The sequence below is a fragment of the Falco peregrinus genome, chromosome 3, assembly GCF_023634155.1.
Source record: "Falco peregrinus isolate bFalPer1 chromosome 3, bFalPer1.pri, whole genome shotgun sequence".
Classification (NCBI taxonomy): Eukaryota; Metazoa; Chordata; class Aves; order Falconiformes; family Falconidae; genus Falco; species Falco peregrinus.
Window position 1 is genome coordinate 33,940,002 of NC_073723.1, and position 24,257 is coordinate 33,964,258.

General features: G+C 39.0%; 1 long non-coding RNA gene across 5 annotated transcripts in view; it reads left to right on the plus strand.

Moving 5' to 3' along the window:
* LOC114010389 (uncharacterized) overlaps positions 1-24,257 on the plus strand; it is a 53,898-nt gene that overhangs the window by 24,734 nt on the left and 4,907 nt on the right. For 2 of the 5 annotated variants that reach the window (XR_008746607.1, XR_008746609.1), the window contains exons 3-4: positions 118-3,035; positions 8,784-23,202. This is a non-coding gene — a long non-coding RNA (uncharacterized LOC114010389). The remainder of the gene's footprint in view (positions 1-117; positions 3,036-8,783; positions 23,203-24,257) is intronic. The other 3 variants (XR_008746611.1, XR_008746608.1, XR_008746610.1) reach the window with 3 other exon arrangements.

A 24,257-nucleotide genomic window follows, 5' to 3' on the forward strand; every position in this document is an offset into this window, starting at 1 on the left:
CCTGTTCAGCATTAGGAAAGGAGATCCAAGGTTAAAATACTTCATATTGCTTTGATTAGGGATACACTTTAAAAACAGAGGACTAGATGATCTGGGTAATTCTCCCTTGCTTCACAGGCAGTACTTGAACCCATCTCATGTAACAGGAGAAAAGGAGAAACCTCAACGTAGATGAGGTGAAAGAGCATCTTTCCATTCAACTCTGACTGTGATACCTTTGGAAGGAAGAATACTTTATGGAGAAGGATAATGTCATAGGTAAGGCTGAGGGCTATATATACAGGTTCTTTCTGTGGTTCTGCCAATGACCTTTTATCTGATATGGAGAACCTACTACCTCTATACTACATTTTTCTCATCTTCAAAAAGAGGAAAATACCTACCTCAAGGAATCCACAGATATGAGTTTATTAACTTTTTTAAAGGAATATGAGATCTCAAAGGATTATGTGAGTGCACAACATTACTGATTGTCCCACTCCTGTGTTACAGAAAACTGTTATGCAAGAACACAATGAAAAACTATTTTCCTTTTCCCTTTCTGATTTCTTGTGCCGATTTTATATTTTGGGGTGTGTGTATAGATATTATACTTAGAAATTACATTAGGTCATTTCCAGGTTGCTAGTAGAAGGTGGCAGACCTATCTATCCCATATTATGAAGTATCTTGAGAGCTGGCATATTGGAAATCTAGATCTCTGAACATGCCAAAGAATTTTAACTTCAGTCTTTTTTTCTGTCTACATTTCACTTGACATGTTTACCTTTTTGTAGGATATTACTGAAAGGTGTTTGAATCCTGGAGGGGTAGATTTTAACCAAACATCTGAAACATGTTATTGAGTAAATCTCCGTGCTTCTCTCAGTCATTCGTATTGGACATACTCCACTTCACATGGTTAACTGCATTATCTGTTTGGAGAGAGCATAAGGGAAGATGACTTAATAGTCCAGAAAGCAGAAAACCTGCTGGGTGTGTGGGAGTGTGAGGTTCAGATCCATGGACTGAAATAAGCAAAGCAAGAACGTCATGGTTGGATTCTTACTCCCACGTGCCTGCCTGAAACTCTTTTAAGGTCAGTGAACATCTGTCTTCCGTCTGAATTTGACCAGATAAGCCTTGTCCTTTACAAGTAGTGTGAGTGCTTCTCAGTCATACTTTTCTATTTGGACAGATCAACAGTTTCTGACAAACAACTATCTTATCACAAAATTTTCTGTCAGTTTTACTTCAAACAAACCTACTCTGCAATAAAAAAGCTCAGTGGTAGAACACACAGGGAGTGACTTGCTGAACAAAAAAAGCCCCATTTGTTTAACCAATTCTCTCTGTTGCCCAACATCATCTAGGTTAGAAGTTCCTGGTATGTGGGCTGGGGGTCATCATGGGATCATACTAAATATTAAAACCAAAGAATGCATCATTTTTGCCTGACAGTGTATTTTTATGAGCAGCAGCCACTTTCCTCCAGGGACCTGCTTTTCAGTCAGAGGATATGAACCATACCTGCTGCAGCAGAGAAACTGCTGAGTGAAAAGGAATATGTTCCATGGACAGAGATGTGGCTTTTGCTGGCGGTACTTTACTGTGTTACATGCCTCACGATGTAATGATGTAAAAATTTGGACACAGAGGGAAGAAAAGCATTAGACAGACCAACATGAGGCATGGAGTAACGGTGAGTTTCACACAGGTGAATATTTGACTCTTCATTAAATTTCAATGGTATTTGTACTGGCTATGAAATTAGACTTTTGCCAGACTTGGGCTAATAAAGGGCAATACCAAACACACCTAGTCATGGAAATATGAAAAAAGATGTTACTGTGGAGAAAAGTAGATATAATAACTGATCCTGTTCCTATGGTCAGACTTTGCTGCAGCAGGTGCCAAGGTGTTGGTGTTGGAAGGTGTTGGAAAAGTGCTGGAACTACAGAAACTGCAGCTGGCTCTATACCATCTCCTGGCTTCTGAGCAGAAGGAATCTTTGCTCCTGCCAATATAAAATAGGTCCAGCAGTGGTTCTGAGACAAAGCAGCGCTACTGAATAACAATCAAATTCACTTGAAAATCCAACTCAAAGCACTTGAATGAGCAGTTTACCTGGGGGCTGTTCCACAATTGCTTGAAGTCACCAAAAGGACTTTCACAGAGTTCAGCAGGTGCTGAATCAGGCAAGTTCTTAGCAGAAAGGAAGACACGACTGTTTTATGGGCTTCAAGAAAACCACAGCCAACGAAATGTAAGAGCTACTGTGTTATAATACCTTAATAATGGTATCTTACTTTGCAATTGAAGGAGACTGGGAATGTAGTCTCACAGATGTGAATGCCCAAAAGATACATCTGGATAAACACTATGGACATGAGGTAGACACATCAATGGACTTATTTTTCTAGTTTGGATCAAAAGAGAGTTTGTCAATTCCTTGCTGTCTCAGAGTTCACCCTATGAATTGGTCTTGGAGCATGCAGACTGGATTTTTATTTTTTTTTTCAATAAAACTAATCTGGTAGAAATGCTGCAGGAAGATACCTGCACTCCCACTGCTAATGGGTGTTGAACAAGTGGGATCAGACTAGATCTAGTTTTCAGCAAGAACTTTAAACTGAATGTGGACATCACATCCTTGTGGTCAACTCTTCTACCTCCCAGATTCTCTCCTTGTGAAATACTATCTGCTGAGGTTAGATATAGCTTAAATGAATTAAATTCAATAATTTGTCTCTGATTGAAGAGATCTGACCTGAACATCTACGCATGCATTAAGGTCTGTGAGAAGTTAACCTTCATTGCAACTTACCCTTCCCTTTTGTATTTATGTATCTTGTCTCTGTTTGTGGCATGTGGAAGCAAACATTGCTTATCACCTTCTATTTTTCTCTGTGCTTAATTACGTTGCAATAAATGTTAACCCTTTATAATTCTTTAGAATGAGCAGAAGCAGATGCTGCTACAACCTAGATGGTGTTTTTTGTCATGTCATTTCTATGCTTTGTGTGAGTACATCCTGCCACTTCCCTCATTGTCTGGTGAGTACTACTTTCGGTGTTGTGAGATTCATTCATTAAGAACAATTTTAATGACTAACACCTACTAACTTCAGGGATTCATTGTCAGTTGTTTTCCATAAGTCTGCCTTCCAGAAACTGGCCTTTAGTTCCCTAGACTGATGCATGCAACCAGTTGCTGGCAAAGCAGTAAGGCCTGGGATGTAGGTCTGAGGAAAGTGGTACCCTGAAATCAAAATTTGAGGACAACTGTAGCACTAGAGAAAATAAGACTTGTGAGATGATCATGCCTGTGCAAGTAGCCTGCTACTCAGTGTTCTGCCAAATGGAATAAGAAATGTCCATTCTTTTTTAAAAAAATCATTATTGATTTTGATTTTTTACTAATGGACAAAAGAAATTTGCCACATATGATATCTAATACGGTTATAACAATATTTAATTCCAAGCAGTTAATTCAAGGGTATTTTTTTTTAACGTTTCAAAGATTTTTTTGCTTTGTATTTGATTTTGGTTTACACAATGTCAGATCTTAAGTTACAGTTTGTTTTCTTTGACCAGTTTTCAAACTCAAGCTATAAAAGTCCAACTTCACCAAAACATGGGGGTCAGTGCAAGTCTTTCTACTGACTTTAATTGGTGTTAGAACAATATGAGCCATACCACTGCCCTTCTTTTACCTATGTTTCTAGTAGTTAACCTTCTGGATGGTAGTAGGAGAGTAATAATCAGGTAAGCACTACTTTGGGATTCACAGGCTGGACCTCCCTGGGGAAGGAAAGAGGAGAAAGACAATTCAGGTTGTGGAAAAACGAAAATGAACTAACAGGAACAAATATACTACCTATGATCTGACCCCTGTTTTCCCAGATACGAGAAAGGAAGAATACCTCCAAAAAGTTTATTTCTATCTCCAGCCTGTGTTTATCGAACTCCCTTGTTTGTTTCTGTATTCCTGAAGGGAAGGGAACTCTTCTGTTGGACCTCTTTTCACCAGAACATGGTGCAAAGCAGACCTGATAGCAGTGCTTTGGTGCACTGAATGCACAAGAAAGCCAATTACATTGAATCTGCAATTAGGTACGGTTTTGTGGACCTGTTACATTCTCAGGAGATACAAAGTTGTTTTTTCTGGAGAGGATATGTAATAACAAAAGCTCTACTTAGAAACAACGCTAAAGACAAGCTCTTTGATCATGTCTTGTAAAACTGATGTAACTATCATGAAGAAAATAGGAGGTGTCACCAGTTTCCTTGAAGAGGCACCAAAGCATACAAATATGCAATGAATCCATAAAAGATGAGATGTAAGCTTTGTTAACAGAAATGTTACCAGTCCTTTGCTAAGACAAAGCTAAAAGAACTTCTGAAATAAAGTATATTGTCCTTCCACCCATACCACTGTCTGATTGAATGTGACTTTAGGGGATGTCACTTGCCTGGGAGTGAATGCAGTGGCTCTTACACTTTTGGAAGAGAGCTTGGATGTTAGGTGCCTGATTGCTAAGCTGACATTGCTTCAGTAAGCCTGGGTTACATGCTGTACCTGCTGTTCTTCCCTTGGGAACTGCGAGCAGGAACAGACGGTGACTTAACAGGCTTTTCAAGATACTGTTCACAGTAACACTGCATGACATAAGAAAACAGCAATAAAATAATCCACACTGGATATGTTGTAATCTTCCTACATACAGCTCAGCACTGTCCAGTTGTTAGCCATCCACAGCTGTCTTCAGACTCCCTCTGCCCTGCCTCTCTGCATCATAGGAAGTTATGATAGTTTTATGGCTGAAAGTTAATTCCGAGCTCTGTCATCAACATAACTACTGACATACTAAATTTTTATCCAGATTTAGCATGTCAATGACCAAAAAGTCCAGACATGTGGATTCAGTCAGGGTCTAGATCTCAACTTGGCACCAGAAGGTAAGCAGCTGAGGTCTCTTGGACCTCAGTGAGCACTTCTAGCCCATTTCAGGGCAAGGTCAAAGAGAGCTTTCAGCTACCCCTGAACAAGGCTTAAAACACAGATGAGCAGGGGGAAACATTTGTACCTGTGTACACTTGTTTCAGCTCCAGCAGCCTCTATTCCCAGTTACAGGGCAATAATCTAAAATATGAGAAGTGACAGCTAGTGTAATTCCAGCTTCCTTTAATATATTCCTACATTCTGTGATTGTAGCTAGTCTGTTGATTTTGGCCTGGTTCACATGCAGTCAGCTACCAGGTCCCAGGTGGGAGCTGTGACTAATGACAGAGATACAGGAAAAGATAGCTACAGCTCTCTGCACCAGGATCGCTATCTGGTTCATCACACCCAGATGAGGATGATGGTGGATCAGCATCATGGCTTACGTGCTGGCTCACTTTTCCTGGCAAACCCAAGCCCATCCTAAACTGGGGCATTTCCCATAAGGGTGCTCTGACTCAGCATCTCATTCCTGTGACAACTCAGATTCACATTCAGTCTCCTCCTGACACAGATGCTGTCTCAGGAAGTAGCTTTGTCTTTCTGCTTCCAGAGTCTCCTCTCTTGAAGGGAGTTTTGAACTCAAAGGGCCAAGATCTTGACATCCCAGTTTTCATTTTCCTGGGAAAATGTAGTCAGGTATACATTTTCCCATTCATCTCCCAGATATTAAGTATGTTGAAAGTTTTTTTGCAGAAACATTGTATCTCTAAATGTTTTATTTCTTGGTTTTTAATTCTACCTCGCCGTTTAGACTTATCTCCTCCATAATCACATATGAGCCTCTGGTAAAACAACCAGGTGGCACATGCAATGCTCACAGCTTAATATAGTATAGGTTACATTCTCTGTGCATACAGCTATTTTATAGTTGTGTGGACACTTTCAAATATGCAACTGTGGCAATGCACCTTCCTGAGAATTTTTCAAGTATACCCAGTATGTATGTGACTTCTATTAAAAAAGAAATAATATAAAAAAATAATCATTGAGGTGTTTCCTGCAAAGAAGCAGTCCACAACAAAGACACTGAACATCTAAAATAAAATAACAATTATTTATTCTGTTACATGGAGAAAGATGTCCAGGAGTGAGCTAATAAGTGTAAAAAAATGTACTGCTAGAATTCACAGAAAATTCAGGGCAGCCTAATGCAAGTTCTCCCAGCATTCAGTATTGATTGTGATTGATTATACATATATGGACATAAAAATAGGAGCATATGGCTGGGAAAGACAGTTTAGGTCATGATCTGTACAGTCCGGTTCATCCAGGTCAGAACACCCAGAACTGTGGGCAACCGAGGAAAAATCTCAGGTTCAAAAGGCTGCAGAGATTCCACATGTACCTAACACTCTAGACTGCAAAGCATGTCCAGCACCCTGTACTGAATTTATAGTCTTATGCAGGCTGTGTCACAGCTGTGCCAAGGGAAGTGTAAGCAAGAAACGAAGAACATCTCCAGTCTTTGGACTAGCACAGTATCTGTTAAACAAAATGTCCTCAAAGACCAACTACTTTCTATACAGAAAGGCAAGAGAAAAAAGACCCTTTAAACCAAACTGGGCAGAAAAACCTCTCTCTTGATCAGTATTTTCTTTAACCCTTAGCAACAGCCTGAAGCAATGTGACCCTCAAATGTATCTTGTAAACTTCCTCCCTCAGCTATGGTGAACATTTTCAGCTTCAAAGCTGAAAGCAAAATCTGCCTCCCCTAGAAACTAGAACATTCACATGTGGAAATCCTCCCTGGCCTCCAAATGTGACAAGTAAAAAGCCCTGAGAACACATTATAGATGCAATACAAGCTCATAAAGATCCAGGTACTTAGGATAAGTCTCTGCCTACGTAACACATGACATATCTGAAGTCTGATTGCCCATGCTCACAGCCTGATTCAGAAGCTTACACATGGTCGCCTAATGCCATTTGAGATGCTGTATCTTAGATAAAAAAATCTGCACGTCTGGCAAATACTACTTAGATCTTGTAGAAGAACTTCCCTGAGCTGGCAGCTGGAGGCTGGGAGCAGTGTCCGAGGACATGGCACTAGTTGCCTCTGTCTAGAGGACTGAAGTGAGCCACCAGCTTCCTAGGCCCAGACATTTTCTCTGTTATACAGCTCTTTCTTTTCTGAAGTTCATCTTAAAACAAATTTAGCTTCACTTTCTCCCATAGCTTATGTGGCTACTCTTAAAAGTTTGCTGTTCAAATATCAGGAATTTCCAGAATAGATTTATTCATAACCAGTTTACAGTAATTTGATTTTATGTTAGTGCTTCTATTTAGCTTGAGATATACTTTTTCTCCTTGATATTCATCCAAAGACATATTTCTAGAGTCCTTGTATCCTCTTCCATCTCTTGTTTTTCTTGGCTAAACAATGGAAACTCTGCAAGGCCTCATTGTATGGTTTTCTCTTTACTTAATCAATTCCATAGGTTCTGCTTCTCTTCCAGTTCAATTTTTTCTTTCTTGAGCATAGATGACCAGCCTAGTACATGATATTTCAAACAAGACCTTTACCAACACCTCGTTGCTATGGCACTTCTGCATTCCCCATCTTGTGTTAGTGTCATGCTGTGGGCCTGTTAGCATACATGACCCCTCAATTCTGGAAGCATTTTGTAAGTTTTAGTCACTTAAAAATTATAAATCTGAGGGTTAAACTATTTATCTTGCAATTTCCATAGAGATAGGAAGGTCGATGCCGGGATTTTTATGCAAGCAGGAAGTTTTACATGGACTGTTTCTTTTGTCTTTTGTTCACTTCCCCATTTCCTCACATGCTGCCAAAGTGATTTTCCATCAGCATTTTGCCATATCGCTGCAAACAGCCTTTTGGTTTCTCAGGTTCTCTGTATATCGGTAATCAAGGACACTTTTTACCACTTTCTTCTGTTAGCAAGAAAGGAAGATTTATGTTTCATGTATGTTTTTTCCTTATTTACAGTCAACATAATTTGCTGGTAGGTGTCCCATGTAGGTCAAATGCCTGAAGGCACTCATGTCAAGGTCTAAAACCATTATCAAACGACCAGCGGACTCTGGAGAGAAAAAGCTGTCACAGTATGCCATAAACCTACGCAACTTTAAATGATGCATTCATACATGGTATGTGATTTTTGTTACAATGTCGCAGAGACAGAAATCCCTCTTTGCAAAATATAATCAAGATATTGCACATGAAAACACAATGCTTCACCATGCACTTTCAGGAAATAGAGTTCATCTTTATAAAACAGAGATGTCCATAGTTAAAGGATATCATAGATGAAATTTTAGATTTAGTTAAGATGACGGGCTAGGACAGGAATACAAACAAACTTTCCTATCACTAAATGTTTATGAAATCACAACTCATCATCTGAACAGCAATTGGCTCACTTCTTACACTATCTGTGTAGACATTTAGGTCCTGGAATGTGAGATGGTTTTGCATTTCAAGTTAAACAAGATACTTGCAGAGCGGATATAGCAGGAGTAAGTTCAAGCTAGTATAAACTGGTGTCACCTATCTTTTGAAGCACACGAACATGAAGCAGGGGAAAACATGGAGGAGTGCTAAACAGGAAATGTAGGTAAACTCCTTATTATCATGCTGTGCTCCACCCCAGCACAAGAGTATCACTGTTGTGCACAGAACATTGGTGAAAGCTTTTACTGTTTTCTCCTGCTTTGCTTCTATAGATACACAATTCCCTATTACTCCATTCAGTGCCCATAAACTCTATAATTTTTACTTTTCTTTATTGGCACTGCTCTTGTTCTGGACTCAGTTATCTTCTTTTCTTGACCAGCTCTGCAGTCTTCTATTATCATCTGTCCCACATTAACCTGTGTGAGACTTTACTGGGATAAGAGCACCTGAAGGGGCTTTGGCTTCTGTGTTGTCTTACCACTCACTGCTACAACATAGGAATATACATGAAGACTCCTTCTTTTTACACAGGTAAAGACAAAACTCCCAAAAAAGTAATATTTATACTTTTTGCATTACAGTGACGCATCTCAGATTCTCTTAAACAGAAAATGTGAATGTTTTTGTGGGAGTGACAAATCTGCTATTCAGCCCAAGAAATGAAACAGTAAAGCTAGTACTAACAAAACTGTTTCATGATGGTGACATAACACATAAGCAACCCATGAATAATTTATTTTTGTGGGCCTGATAATCCAGGTGCTGACAAATTGTCTCCAGTATTTCTGTCACTTAACAGTATCCTTAGACTGCTTTTAATTATAGACTTCATCACCTACCATGGAAGTACAAGGGGCTGAAGCATATCTCCTTCATTCCCTAATTTCTGCTTCTGACATCCTTGTGGAAGTTGCTTCTCGAAAACCTTCTCTTCTGTATTTGGCTGTTATAAGACTTGTGTGTGGACATTAACCTCCATCCCTGACGCCTTGTGAATTTGGGTCCCGTCTGGAATCCTGGCAGCCGGCTACCTGTCAGCGATTTAATGGAAGGATCTTGACGTCATCAGTTTCAAGCTCTCTGAGCAGGAAAATGAGATGGGGGTTTCATATTTCAAAGAACAACAGAGCTCAGGGATGGTTTTTTAAATCGAAATTCTGGCTGCAGGAGTCATTAAATATAGTTCTGCTTCTCTTCTAGACTGTGAGATCAAACAGCACAGGCAATAGCAGGAATATTTGCTCACTTACATGTGCAATTTTTGCAGATTGGTTGGCTTCACTCTGAAACTTACTATAAAAAGGACATAAAAATATCTTTCACATGTCTGGATTTGTGCTGAAAAAATCCCGTACTAAAACGTTTTTTTTTTTCCTCCAAAGTGTTTGAACTTTTTCTTCGTTGATATTCAAGTTTAAAACTTGTTTTTCTGGAGTCTGTTGATAGCTGATTGGAGAAAGTACATAGTTTGAAATTAACTCACTTTTGACTAGGTGAACAGTATTTGATTTGAAGGATCTGGTATGAAAATCATTAATTTTCACCATAATCCAGCCTTGTAATGCTGAAAGAACTCATAAAATGTCATGGCTAATTTAGTTGCCTCCAAGACTATAATCCAGAAATCTTGTCTCCATGCTCACCATGCTCACTATAGAAGCAAAATTTTCACTAAATTCATCAAACTAGGGAACAATGTCTTTCACCTTAGGATTGAGATCATATAGCAAAAATAAGTGCCCTATTCATGACCTATAAAAGGGACAGGGTTTATATCCAATTTATCACATCTCAGATTCACAAACCCCAAAATATGGAATCAGCCAGTTTAATGCAGTAGGGTACTGAAACAGAAATTCAAGTTGTGGTGTGTTGGGTTTTTTTTAGGGTGCTTAACCAGGAGTATATGTGCATGTGTAATCTCCAGTTATTGTGTCTGGACAATGCTGATTTGTTGCAGTAAGAAATGTGGAGTATTTGGAAACAATTTCATTAATTAAACAAAAGGCTGTCTTAATGTAGGTTAATGTATTACATTTAAGGAGTTTATTTCAAAATCATACTCTTTACATGTATTGAGTAGCCAAAGTAAGAAAGAAATAGAATTGTTTATTAATATAAAATACCAAATTAATTTCTTTTACTTCCTGGGAGTTTTAAAGTAATAAATTCAGAATGTTTCTGAATAATCAGGATTTATACATGTTTACACCATTATTTCTTCACTTTAAGACATTATTTATTGTGTTTTCAATAAAAAGAAACCTCCAAGCTAATGGAACGCTGAATTTTTTCTCTGTAGATGACAGAAATAATCTGAACATGAATGTGGAAATATTAAAAAATGCAAGATATGCATCACTTGCATAAAATATATCAAAAGAATCTGCAAATTTTTGAGACACAGGACTCTCAAATCTGAAGGACAACTTTGGGATATACCAAAATAGAAGACTTATAATAAATATGTATGGGATCCAGTCAGAAACATGCAGAATCATGTCATCACAGTACAGACCCTGAAAGGCTGCCTACTGTACTGCACAAAGCAAATTTCTGGATCATAAGAATTCATCAGCACATTGGGGAGTCTCACTGAATCCTTTGGAACAGGCAATTGCAAGGACCCTTGCAATGAAGGCTCATGGAACTGTTTATTCTAGGACTGACTGTCCTTTTTCAGAGGTTTGATTCTCCATGTGAGTCCTACTCCATGAAAAGTCCCCATGGTTTTTTTTTCTAGGCAACATTGCGTGTTTGAGCAACAGCTGACATCTAGAAAAAGAGAGTATATTAAATCCTAGTGTAAGTACTTCTAACAAAGTTGTGTTGCTCTTTAGGTGAAGCTGGTATTTTGGTATTGCTAGTCCTTTGCGCCTTTTCACAAATAAATGGAATCATAGAAACAAAGAATCATAGAATCATAGATTGGGTTGGGTTGGAAGGGATGATCCATGAGCAGGGACATCTTCAACTAGACCAGGTTGCTCAAAGCCCTAGCCAACCTGACCTTGAACACTTCCAGGGACTGGGCACCCACAGCTTCTCTGGGCATCTAGTTCCAGTGCTTCACCACTGTCATTGTAAAGAATTTATTCCTTATATCCAATCCAAATTTACCCTCTTTCAGTTTAAAACCATTGCCCCTTGTGCTGTCACTACAGGATCTGGCAAGAAGTCTTTCTTCATCTTATAAGCCCCCTCTAAATATTGAAAGGCTGTGTTAAGGTCTCCCCAGAGCCTTCTTTTCTTCAGGCTAAACTTAGAGGCTTAAATACCCTCTAGAAAGTTCAAAAAAGTCCTCCTACTATATTTCAGCATAGAAATGATAGAAAACCTTGGCTTGCTGCACTGCACAGAACTGTGGGATGAGCTTCCTAGAAATAAGAGACATACATGGCCAAGGACAGCAGATCCAAGTCACTTGAATCTCAGATGCCTCCTCACCCTCACAGCATGACTCATTCGAGGTTAGGCTAGCTTTAGAGGAGCAATTCAAGTGAGAAGTTAAGCCTCTGCAACGGAAATGTACATGTAGAAAAACTCCTAAAGAAAATCGCAAAGTTCAATGATTTCAAGAACTACCCATAAGAAAACCAGTATTTCTACAGTGTCAGAATTTTCTATTAAAAATCTAGAGTTTAATAAATCCTAAACCTGATTTCTGATGTGAGCCCTCACATTCTTTTGAGCTCAAGGTTCACTGAACCATTTGTGTGAAGAGGGGGGGGGGGGGGCAGAGCTGAGTTTTGCCAACTCTAAGCCTTTAAAAATGGGCTTCTAAAAGTGCTGAACGACCTGCTAGGGAGTAGTTAGCAGGTCCTATTGTTCTTTGTAGTCCTTTGGAATTAATGCATAATAAAAACTCTCTTTCTGAGATTGTGTGTAGCAGCTGGATAGAAGATGAGAGCTGCTACTGGAGCAAGGCCATCTATACAGTGTGAGAAAGTAGACTTGGCAAAGGGCTCTGGCTGTACCAAGTGGGTCCCACTGGCAGATGAAACTTTAGGAAGCTGTCTGAGTTATCTTATTATGCATCTGTTCTAGTTTATCAAGGCACTCAGGGCATTGGTTGATCTGACAGACCTCTTGGATTCAAGCTAAATTACACCCCATGCCAGCACTGTATATGCTGAAATAATAGTTCTTCTATTATGAGATTATTATGAGATTTAAATTTATACATTATTAGAATTTGTTTTTCAGATAATGTTGCTGTTTTAATGGGTTCACTGAGTACTTCTCATTTACTTTTCTAGTCTTAAACATAATTATACAGCACAAACAATAAGAATGGCATTGATAATGAAAGCTTTGCAGTACTTACTGTCCAAACATTTTTACATTTTGAGAAGGTACTGCTTCTAATGAAATTTTTACAGCGTGATTTATTTTTTTTTAATGTTCTCGCTGTATTTTAAAGCTTAATAGGTTTATTTTCTGAGTCAATAATCCACTTTTGCACTTCCTGTGGGGTCGTGTACTAAGTAAACCTATTTGCATTAAAGATGGTGACATTTTAACAGTGATTGGCTGCAAGATTTGTTCAGTACTTTTGCCAAGCAGCAGTATGCGCAGCTAGAAGAATTCTTGAAAATACCTTGTAAAATTTTTCTTTTGGTGCCATGGGCACCTCTCCAGATATTCTTTCCACTGTTCTCTTGCAGCCTGAAGCAACTCTATTGGTTTGTAGCCTAGCCTTGTTTGTTTGTCAAGACATCCTTGCAGCTATAGAATGATTGCAGAGGTGAAGTTTGCATGCCTGGACACTGCTACTCCTCCTACCAGCCTAATTCTTCGCCATAGCAGTTACATCCCTCAAGACTGATTATAGAGCACTGGAACCCCCTCAGTCCATCTAAATACATACCTTTGCTGTGGCCTTTCGGACCCTGAATCCCCTGGGCTGTTCCCTGCTAAGTGAGTAGTTCCAGTTGTTCTAATGCACATCACTGTGCGGCCCAATGTACAGGGCATTTTCAAAACATCAACTCATGCGTGTTGCACAGTGTTAGAAAGAGCCAAGGGTCAATTACACTCCTGGCTGCTCTGTATATTGTTTTGGCTGTGGCCAGGATCATTTCTGGCCTCACTGTTTCCTGGGAGTGAAAGGGATTCACCAATATGCATGTCAGGGTGAGCTGCCAAAAGAACATTAACGGGTGTTGAAGCAGTGCCAGGGAGCATGGACATGAGCCAGGGGGTCAGCTGGCAAGGACAGGACCCCCCACGTACAGTGTATAAGGACTTCCATGTGCAAGCCTGAAAAGAGAGCAGGAAGAGGTGAAGGAGACATTCATCAAACCAAGAACAGGCGACAGTACTCAGGAAAAATAGCATCAGCAAAAGGGAGCAGTGCTCACTAGACTTAAGTTTTTGTCAGAAAGGTCAGGAAGCAGCTGGTAGCTGAAAAGGAACAAACCACCTCCAGCACAACCCGGATGCATGGCAGGGTGTGCTTGCAAAGCAGTTATAGAGTGATGGGCATCCAAGGATGGGTAATATGACCTTTTTCCCTAACATGACCTAAGTTAATATGACCTATTACTTATTTCCTAGGGATTGTCAGGAAAATAGGTCAGCGATTTGTGGGGATGATGAATTGTCCTCTTTGGCTGCAGATAGATATGCATAGAAAGAGCTCTATTTGATGACATGAATTAATCATCAAAATTTATGGGTTTTGACAGGACATTGAAACCATAAGTACCATGAATTTGATATTTTAAAGACCGAAAATATAGGCAAGGAGAGATATTATATATGTGGATTTCTTAGAGAAGATTCATAAGTGAGTATGCAACAGACTTGGGTCTGTGGATCTTTCTTTGAACAGTGACAGGCTGACATGCATGAGATCTGTTCAAAACTAGCAGAAAGACCAGCTAGATGGGGTGAGTATTGTTAGGGAATTATTAGGGAATCTAAGACTAGGGCCAGTGGGCAATGCAAAGAAGGTGGCAGTGGAGGATAAGCCATCTGTTGGTGAGCTGGTGCATGCATTTTGTCAGATGTTACTACATATCTCAATTGGTTGTGTGGCCAGGAGTTGTTTTCTGACTGCTGAGGAAGTATCATGGCAGCTGGCAGCTGGGGTGTGAATGAACATCTGAAGATTTGTGAAGTCAGTTGCATTGAAAAGATCAAGGAGTAGCAACTGGAGACTTGAAATCTTGTTGTGTAAAAAGGACAAAAAACTGTGTGGAATTTATACTCTGAACTCTGGGGAAAATTTTAGGATAGGGCTCTGGATCTCACTGGTTTAATAAAAAGCACAAAACAAATCACACGAATAAGTATACACCCCACCAGGAAAAGGAAAAAGTCCTGCTCAGCAATGCAATCATGTTTAGAAGATCAAGACGTATGGGGATAATGAGACATGCCAAAAGTCAGTCTAGCCAGACTTTGTAAAGGAAATTAAACAAATAGCAAAAGGATATTCAGCTGTATAAATAAAAAGAACACAGGAAAGCATAAGTGAGTTCACTACACAATAATGACAGGGCAGAGACTAAAGCTAATCTAGCCATGTCCCCAAAAGTAAATGAACACAAATACAAACTGATGTCCTTGGAGCTTAATAAGAGGAGTTTCTTCTGTAGGCTGGAGTTCATTAGTTGTCATTGGTAGAAGAGTAAAACTACCTTATACTATGGTCCACAATAGTTAATAGAAGTCTTGCATGAACTCCAATGAGGTTGTCACGTTAAGAAGGGGGGATTCCTCGAACCCTTTATATTTGATCAGCCTGTCAGTTTCCCAAGAAAGATGAGACCCTTATCTCTGGCCAGCCTGTCCACTACCTGTGTCTTGACAGCCCACTGTATTGGAGAGTGATTTGAGTAACCTTTTCAGGGACCCCTGCTGACAGCATCACTGAGTCAAAACCCTTATAACAGCTACCCAAATTCCTGGACATTTATACAAAATGAACTTCAGCTAAAGATCTTTAATTATACAAAATGCAAGTTTGTGACAGAATAAGGTTCCAAGTTTGCCGGTGATAATACCCTGACTGCAAAGCAAGCAGCAAGCTTAAAACAACACACTAATAACAGCTGGCATGAGTCAGTCATAGAATAAAGTTCTTACCTGTCAGGTGTCCCTATGGGGGAGAAGACAGGTTCAGCCCATCAACTGATCCCAGAAGTTACGATGGAGCTTTCCCTAACTTCTCCCCTCCTTTGCTTACTTTTTATACTTCACAGTACATTGCATATTCATCAGACACAGGATAGTTTCTTGCTTCTAACACAAATTAGTACGCATCCTCAAATAGCACTACTAAAGTTCTTCACTAACTGTGCATGCTCTCCGAGCAGGGTTTTGGTGTCTTTTGCGGGGAGCTATTTGACTTGGAGGTCACAATTTGCCACTGCCACAATTACCTTTGTCCTATTTTCCACTAATTTTCTGTTGATGTCAGTGGATTGCAACACCTTTTCAGCTGGTCTCCTCTTATAGCTAGACTTGAAGGCTTCTTTCTGTGTAACTTAGATAACGGTGTTCTTTTCACTATGTTCTTTGTCTCTCATCCTTCTAGGGCTGACTCCCTTGGTTAGGTCCCTTCATTCGTAACAGCTTTAGAGAGTGCGCCAGCTTGACCTAACTTTATTCACAGATTTGTATATATTTAAACATGAAATCAGCATTTGGTAATTCGGGAGTTTAGACAACAATTCCCCCCCCTCTGGATTTATTTCAGTCCAGGACCAGTTCATTTTCTTTACATGTAGGTGGAACTTGAGCGACTCTAGTCATACATATTGTTGTTACTGACTGGTATCACCTGCCCAGTGACGTGTGGTAGAACCTTGGAGGCAGGTAACTTTGAGATGGAGGTAAGCATTGGTATTACAATGAGATTATTTCACCTGAGGAAAGTAATTTTGCCACAGTGGTTGGCTGAGCAGCAAACATCTCATAGATTCTTCACATGACAATGTGCAGCTTCACTATGCAGCTTATCTATGCAGCTCATCAGCTGTGGTGCCATCAAGTTCCCGTTCCAGCAGGGAGTACAACAGACCCTGGCCACAGTCTGCTCCACTCCACCCTCCGTTACCCCTATCAGCATGTGCTGGGCTGGCAGGGTGTGCTGCTTAGGGAGCCGCGGTAAAGTAGATTCCATGTGTGCCAACCATCCTGAAAGTGATAGCTGTATTTTACCCTAAAAAAAGCCTTCTGTAATACTATGCCTCTATTAGGTCCCAGTTTTCCCAAATTGCCCCCCCAAGTAATTTTCCCACAGAGGTGAGTGTCAATCATTCATAACTAATTTTTCAGCAGCACACATATAGAGCTGAGTGATATTGATATGAAAAGCCATCATCAGGTCTACAGATAAATGGCTCAATTGCAATTGTGTGAAAAGAATAGAAGCAGTGGGATTGAGGGGTGTTGATTCCGTGTGTATTGCAGCTTTGATATATCATGTGAACTACAGCTATTTAGGCAGTGGATGAACAAATTACCAGTAGCAATGTACGTAACATGTACATCCTGGGCTTGGATCTCTACTTTCACCTCTGGTTGCCGTTATCTGACAATGCTGTTGCATGGCATATAGAGATGCGAGGATAGACAAAGGGTTCTTATTTACCAAATTTGTACTATTTTACAGGGGGTGACAGTAATGAGTTTTCCAATATCCAGAGACAAATAGGTCTGAAATATTAGATATTTCGCTTAGACTGTGCTTGCTAATTCCCTCCTGCAGTTTTTCAATTGCATATACTGAACTGACACAGTCAAGTTTGATCTCTTGTAGCACACTTTTTGCAGCAGCAGTTTTCAATGCTGAATCACTTCCCTTTCCTGTAGGTAGTTTGAACTGAGCATTGCAAAAATTGACGTGGTGGTTCCTCTTTCCTGGGCTTAGGGAAACTGCCGTATTGTTATAGGGAAGAGAAGGTAAACAATACTTTGAAAATTTTTGTAATACCTCTTTATGAAGATGATTTACTACCTTCAATACATAAGCTCCTACACATTGAATCAATGCACAGGTCCCAATGTACTGGACTGTTTCCTCACACAAAAAAGCCTGTGTCTCAAACCCTGATCTAAAAACTGTTAATTAGGAAATTTCTTCCATATATACTAGCTGATTTTTTTTTTTTGTCTTACAAGAGCTTGGAATGAATCAGACATATAAAGTGTGGGGAATTAAAAATATAATTTCCAGTTCTCAGATGGATTTATTGGAATATAAAGTGTTTAAATAATTGCCTGAGGCTGCACTAGTCGATTTGTTCCACCGGGAAGAGTTTGTGTCCAGCCCAGGATCCTAGGCCCACAAGCACATCCCTTCACTCAAAGTGGTGTTTTTAATTCAGAATAGTTGACTCTGGTAGTATAGGTTAATCACAAATAAAGCACCAACACAAGCACCAAAATGTCACTTTAAAGCCTGCAGTCTTCTGTTAGTATCCAGCTGTTCCAACAGTGGATTATAGGAAGGACAAAGAAAGACTCTCACAATTCTTTGGAAAACAATCCTTAGAGTACTTCAGCTTAATACTGTGCAAAGGTACTCCCTCAGTTGCCTGAGTGCAATGAAAATAAAGATGGTATAAATGAAGCCACAGCAGCTTGAATATGATTTCAAAGCCTGGGTAGCTCTCATTCGAGGAAGTCTAACTTGAAACAGGTAAACTAAATAGCTCTGGTAAATCTTCAATACAGATTTATGCACCTGAGAATCTGAAGATTGAACTCAGATATTTTGAGACTCAACTGCAATACTTTATCCATAAGAAATATCCCTTTCTTTCCAATAATGGAAAATTCTAGTCTTGGATAGGGAAGGACTTACGTGATAAGATGTCTAGCTGAGTGTTTGCAGTAAAATTTACACATCTAGCATAAACAAAATATTTATCATGATTTAAAATTTTAATTGCATTATATATAAAATATTGAGTCCTAAGACATATTGATGTCTTAAGAAAAACAGAACATACAATAATACTAGAAAGTAAGATCATTCCAAAGATGTCCTTTTTTTGTGTGTTTTTAAGGTGGTTAATATTAATTTGAATTTATTTAGGTGGGTTTTTTGGGTAGTCAGACACTTTTTCTCTGAATATTGAAAGTTTCTGACAATAAAAAACAAAATTAAAAGCTTTGGTAAAATTAAGATTGTTATGTAATGGCCATTATGGTGTACGCTGTTTGTCCTAAAATGTGATCAAATATTGCTTACAGCTATGAATAATTTTTAAAAAAACGGTTGTTGTTAACTTGAATAAAAAACTTGTTGATTTAAGACAGTCAGACCAACATTGACTTGATGAGTCCTGTCAGTGCTTTTGGAGATAAATTTCCTTCCAGTGGTGTACAAAATTTATAAACTTTTTTTCTAGTACTAAAATGTTGTCTAGATTATATGGACCTAGCACTTAATTTTTTTTACATTTACGAGGGTCACTTTGTACTGCTGCTTCATGCAGATTGTTCCTACTTAGCTTAATGGTCTCTTTCTTTTTTCACTCCTGACCTCTTGAGTCTACTGCTGTTTGTAAAATCTTTTCTGTAATCACCATTTAGCAACCATTATTTAGTGACCATTTTTATTGATTTTTTATAACTGTGTATATCACTGGAAGAAATGTTTAATGAAATAAAATTAATTCCTATCTTAGGGCAGTGTTAACAGAGAGAACTTTCACAGGAATGTATTTCACTTTGAAAAAAATAAAGGTTTAATAGCCTATCTGAACACCACCTCCCCCCCAATAAAATGCTCTTCTACTTATAATCCCCCTTGATTCTTTGATCTGTTAACTCTTTTGTGTTGTTTTTATTTAAAAGTCAAGACTAGTGCTGAGACAAATATTTGTAAGTCAAAAATAAGGCTAGGGCTGGTTAAAAGGGCTGTTTTTTTCCTCATTTGTGGAGGAATGGGACGACTGAAACCTGCAGCAGTGTATGTTAATTTCTGCATTTCATCTTGCATTTTTAGTGCAGAGCAAGGGACAAAGGTAGGTTCGTCTCTGCTCTCTTTCACAGAAATCCTCATTAAAGTCTGTGTTTTCAGACAGTGAAACCCCTGGCCACGTGAAACCATAACCTTCATTCTTTCTGTTGAATGTTGACCTGTCCACCTTGGGCAGATGAACTATATCTACCTCACAGCTTGTATAACTTTCTGTCCATTTTTGTCATACTTCAGCAAACTCTGCACCTGTGCTTCTGTGTTGTACTTTCTAGTTCAATATACGCTGAGTGTAACAGAACCATAACAGGGATTTAAACTGAAAAGTTTGCAAGGAATGGTAACATCATATTTTCTATTCCTCAGCAATGAATGGGGAGAGGCTAAACACGAATAATGGTTTATAGTATAAAACACCTGTTAGCAGCTGGTGCTCTGCCTTGAATCTGCAGCCTGGCAATGCTGACAGATTACCTTTTTGTGTTGCTTGGTGCCCATCAACTTGCTGCAACTAGCTGTACTTCAGGCACCGTGCGTGTTTACACTGAGAAATAAATACTTTAACACCTGCATGTTAGAAATATAGAGACACATTCATCTTCATTTTGTGACGTGATTGCCTTTTGTGTTAAGAAATCAAATACCTATAGCTATGTTTCAAGAAGAGGAATTGGAAGTACCTCCAACTCACACACTTATCTCACTTTCATGATTTGCTGTCACTGTAGAGACAAGCATTGCTTCAAACAAGTGATCCACCTGCCAGAGTATAACACTTTGTATAGCTAAAATTTCACCTCTAGATGACAGACTGTAAGTACATTCCCAGGGTGAGGTCATAACTGGTCAGTGGTGGGGAGGTCCACGTTCTACCCCAGCCATGGTACAGTGGCATCTCTCATCCCCTGATGTCCAACCCCGGTACTTTCTTGCACTGTTTAGCTTCTTTCAGCCACTAGCTTGAATTTTACTTAAGGCACTACTCAAACCTTTATGTAGTGTAGTTTAGTTCTTTTCGTAGTTGTTTTTTCCCCTATTTTTATTCTTCAACATTTAAATTTACTTCCTTTTCTGGGACTCTTTTTACTCATACAGCTTCTACAGCTATGCCATCTGGCTTAATGTCATTTTTCACCTGAGGTGATGCTTCAGATTAGTTCAAGAAAAGTACTTTGAGAAACTTCAAAACTTCATCTTTAGCTCTGTACTAGAAATTTGAATTCAAGTGCTTAGTTTTTTACTTTGGCTCCACAGCCTTCAAAGAAGAACCCATTCAACTTGTGATTTGTACTGGGTTTGCATGGCAATGTTTTGGTAGTGGGGGGGCTACAGGAGTGGCTGCTGTGAGAAGCTGCCAGAAGCTTCCCTGTGTTCGACAGAGCCAATGCCAGCCGGCTACAGGACAGTCCTGCCACTGGCCAAGGCTGAGCCCATCAGTGATGGTGGTAGCGCCTTATGGGATAACATATTTAAGAATGGGGGCAAAACCCTGTGCAACACCAGCAGCAGCCAGAGGAGAGAGGAGTGACACCCAGGTCAGTGCAGGAGGGGCAGGGGGTGCTCCAGGGGCTGGAGCAGTTTTCTGATAAGCCATACATCAAGCCTTGGAAAGGATTGTACTTCTACAGCTAATGTCTTGGTTAAATATGTGGAAATAAGCACTCACTGAATTGACACATAATTCACCTTGTCTATATTTATACACCTTTTGGTTGATTCTTCTCTGGACAATTAGATGACCATTTTTATTTCCACAGATGACTATTTTTATTTGTTTCCTAATTTTCTTTGGCAATACTTATTTCCCCAGTGCAAATGAAAACACACATTGTAATGTTACTTGTCAAAAGATTTCTTGAATGCAGATGTTGGCAACATCCTGCAGAAAAGGCTAATTGAATAAAGTTGTATTGAACCGCTGTGAGAAAGAAAATCGTGTAAATACATAAATGAGAATATATTACACCACTAATATTCAGGTACCACAAAAATATTTAATGTTGTAGCAAAGTATTTGAAATACGTCATGGGACACTTACCAAAAGTTTGCTTGGCAATGAACAAGCACAAAGACAGACAATTAAACTTGCATGCTCATTCAAATGGTTATAAAATTAGGTCTTCTGAATGTTCAACTGTGGAAACATACTTTATATTTCACTACAGATAATACGAAATTAATCTTAAGAGACACACCAAAGTTATATGGATGCACGTGATCTGTTTGGACGAAATAATGACTTGATAGTGAAGAATACATGTATGGGTTATACTCCTGATTCTGGAACAACTATGCATGTTATTCTACCATTTCCTCCCCTCCCCACCCCCCACCCCCCCCTTGCCCATAATTCCCTGGATTTCAATGGAATGACTTGCAGAAAAAAAAGTTTTCACTGAACCTGAGGAACTATATCAGATGTTGGGTTGGAATTTCTCTTAGCTTCAGACTGTTAGACTTTAAAATAGTAATAACTTTCTTCCTTATTTTTGTTAAGATAGAACACAACTTTTTAAAGTGATAAATTCTTTCAGAATTACTGGTTTTATGCAATACCATACCAAAAGGTGCAAATTGTTTAGATAGTACTTGTAAAAATAGACTGTATGTTATGTAAAGATTCATATATGACTTTTAAGTGAGGTTTTGGTTTTCTTTTGCTTGGCAGATTATCCCAGCTCTGAAGAATATCTAGAGCTTCTGGTTTTGTAGCATTCAGACAATCAGCGAGCCAGACTCGTCTCACTTTACCAAAAGATGTTTTGATCAATTTCTGTACGAACATTTGTCTTCATATAACTTGAGTATGGCATGAACACCACCACATGACTGGAACAAAATAAGGAATACTTACAAACTAGCTTATGTGAATTATATATAGGAAAAAAAAAAAGAGTAAAGGTATTGTGATAAAGAGAGAGGAGGTGGAGGATAATGACAACAGTCCTGGAAGTCTTTGCACAAAAAGAGGCCCCTGTATCCAACTTGGCTAGCAAAAAAATGAGAAGCACTAGAGATGAGTCATCCAGCTTTCTCTACAGGCTTGGCTTCTGCACATGCGTAGGCATGAGTGCGCGTTTGTGACACATGCAGAACAATCTACCTCACACTGTGGGTCTGACTATGACAGCAGCCGCTGAATGTGCTCCAAGACTGAACATCAGCGAAGAAAAGTTATTTTATCTGGTCTATATGTAAGGCTCATAGTGACATCCTGAAAGGTGTTAAACAATGTGAAAGCTGTCAATGGTAAGCCCATCAAACCCAGAATGAGTTATAAATTTTTCAGTGAAATAGAAGTGTTCCATTTTTTTATTTCTGTCAAGTCTGGGGCAAGAGTATACTGGTTTGGGGGACGTCTTCAGTGAAATGAATGTAGTTGTTAAAAATCTGATGCTTTCCTTTTGAATCAAATCTTTACAAACAGACATATTTTACTTTATTAGTAATCTTGTAGTAGAAAAATAGATCAAGCTTGTAACAAGGGTCTTAAGACAGATTCTTTTTTCACTGTACTTCAGCTAAAATGTTAAGCCGTGTGTCTTTTTATAGGTTTTATAGCTGCTAGTTAAAAATACATATGCCACTCCCTGTAAACATAAGTGAGAAAAAGGAACAGTCTAAAAAGTGCTTTATGGCTACAGATCCTTAAATAAGTGACATTTAACACTACCAAAAAAAAAAAAAAGAAAAAAAAAAGAGAAAAAAGAACAAAGAAGAGGGCCAATTTCAGCTCACAGGACTGCAAAGGAAACTTGAGAAACTGCCAGACTGCTGCACAGAGAAGAGGCAAGGGGAGGACTTACAGAGACAACACTCACCTGTGCAGAGTGTTGCACTTCAATCACCTTGCACGTAAGATCAAACACAGTCTGAGCTGAGTTCCTGGTAAGCCTCCTCCCCTGGGGGAGGGAGATCCAGTTCTTACACTTGCACTTTCAGGGGAGGAACTTGAGGAACAAGACTTTGTTACAGTCTCTAGGTAGTGGGAGTCTAACGCCAGTGGAAGGCTTGTACTTTGGCTTGGCAAGCTGGTGTGCTGAGCGATCGTGGGTAAAGAGCCAGTCTGAAACTTTTAGCCATGTGGTTCTGACCATTTCAGGAAGAGCTTTCCTTAGAGGCATGAAAGCTTTGTTTTTATTCCATGCCATTCCGAAGTTCTCATCTACCTCACTGCAAAAGTACATACAAATTATACAGACATAAACCCAAATATATTTGGCTGAAAATAATTATTCACAGCAAATTAATTGCCATTAGAGCCATTTGGTCCAAGAAACACTTTTAAGGTTCAACAACTTTTTACATCTGGTGTGCTTACTGTCTTGAAATATTAAATAACTGATATTCATTATAATGCTACCCATAAAATGAGAACTTCACATTCCTTGTTCCCAAGGAGTTTATTTATCTAAACAAAGTGTCTGGCCACCCCTGGAAGCAGCTGGTTTCCATTCTTCATTCCACATATTCTTACAGTAAATAATTAAAGTGTAGGAGAGATGTTGTCCTCCTTCTACAGGTGAAAAACTAGGGTTCAGGGAGAGCAAATAATTAACTGAAGTAACAGATTCTGTTGCAAAACAGAGGCTTGAACTATACTCCACAGGGTCTAAAGTCTACATACTGAATTAACCATAAAATAACACATTTGTCTCTAATGAGGATAAATATATTATCATGCTATTGCCAGCTGGTACCACAATCTAAAAAAAAAAAAAAAAGCAGCAAGCTAACAATTCCAGGATAAGATGTTCTGCTGAATGATTAATTTTATATTTGTACTGCTTTATCACTAGCATTTGGGTGATTTGGGTGTATATTTATTATGTGGCATTTTTAACACATCACAACTTGGTCTGAAAGGGTTTTAGCAGATTTCACAATCTCCATGAGCCAAAGAAGAGTTA